Below are 647 nucleotides of genomic sequence, written 5' to 3'. Positions count from 1 at the left end.
TTTAAAAGCTAATAATAGGTATTTTAATTAACTGAAATTAATGTATATCTGAAAGATAAAAAAAAAATTATGAAAATTATAATATGTAAAGCACATTATTCAACACCAGTACAAAGCCAGAATATCGTGTAGTACATATACCCCTTCAACCAAAAAACGCCATCGCTTCTCGGCCTTTTGGCTAAGATCATGTGTAGTATCTGTTCTTTTCAGCTTAATATCTGAAACGCTGCTCATTGAGTAGCTTCTATATTAAACTGATTTTTGAAATTAGGCCATGGAATAGGAGCTTGCTCCGTCCTGGCCACGGGTTGGCCTGGTATTGCAGTACCTCCAGGAACGGCCCATCCTCTTCGGAGGATATAATTTAATAAAATCAGAATTTGAAAACAATACATAACATTAATATATATATTAGAAACTTGCGGGACCCCACGTTAGTAGTTTTGAAAAGAACTGTTGTAGTTGATTAAGTTTCGATTGAGTTGTTTCAATCGTCTTCAGGAGAATAATATTATTACTTCGCCATGCAAACCTTTAAACAATACTTAAGGCCCCATAAAAAAAATTATTAGTTTATCATCCTATCAAGACCAAAAAACTGATGAGGGAGGGAGGTTTTTTTTTTTTTTTTTTTTTTTTTTTTT

General features: G+C 32.8%; 1 non-coding gene across 1 annotated transcript; it reads left to right on the top strand.

Annotated features, from left to right (window-relative positions):
• The first annotated feature begins 161 nt into the window (after positions 1–161).
• LOC117101289 lies at positions 162–353 on the top strand. The gene has a single exon (XR_004444260.1). It is a non-coding gene; the product is annotated as a U2 spliceosomal RNA (small nuclear RNA).
• The last annotated feature ends 294 nt before the right edge of the window (positions 354–647 follow it).

This window comes from Anneissia japonica, unplaced genomic scaffold (genome assembly GCF_011630105.1).
Source record: "Anneissia japonica isolate Jap-2015-1 unplaced genomic scaffold, ASM1163010v1 scaffold149191_len647_cov87, whole genome shotgun sequence".
NCBI lineage: Eukaryota > Metazoa > Echinodermata > Crinoidea > Comatulida > Comatulidae > Anneissia > Anneissia japonica.
This window is presented reverse-complemented; position numbering and strand designations above follow the sequence as displayed.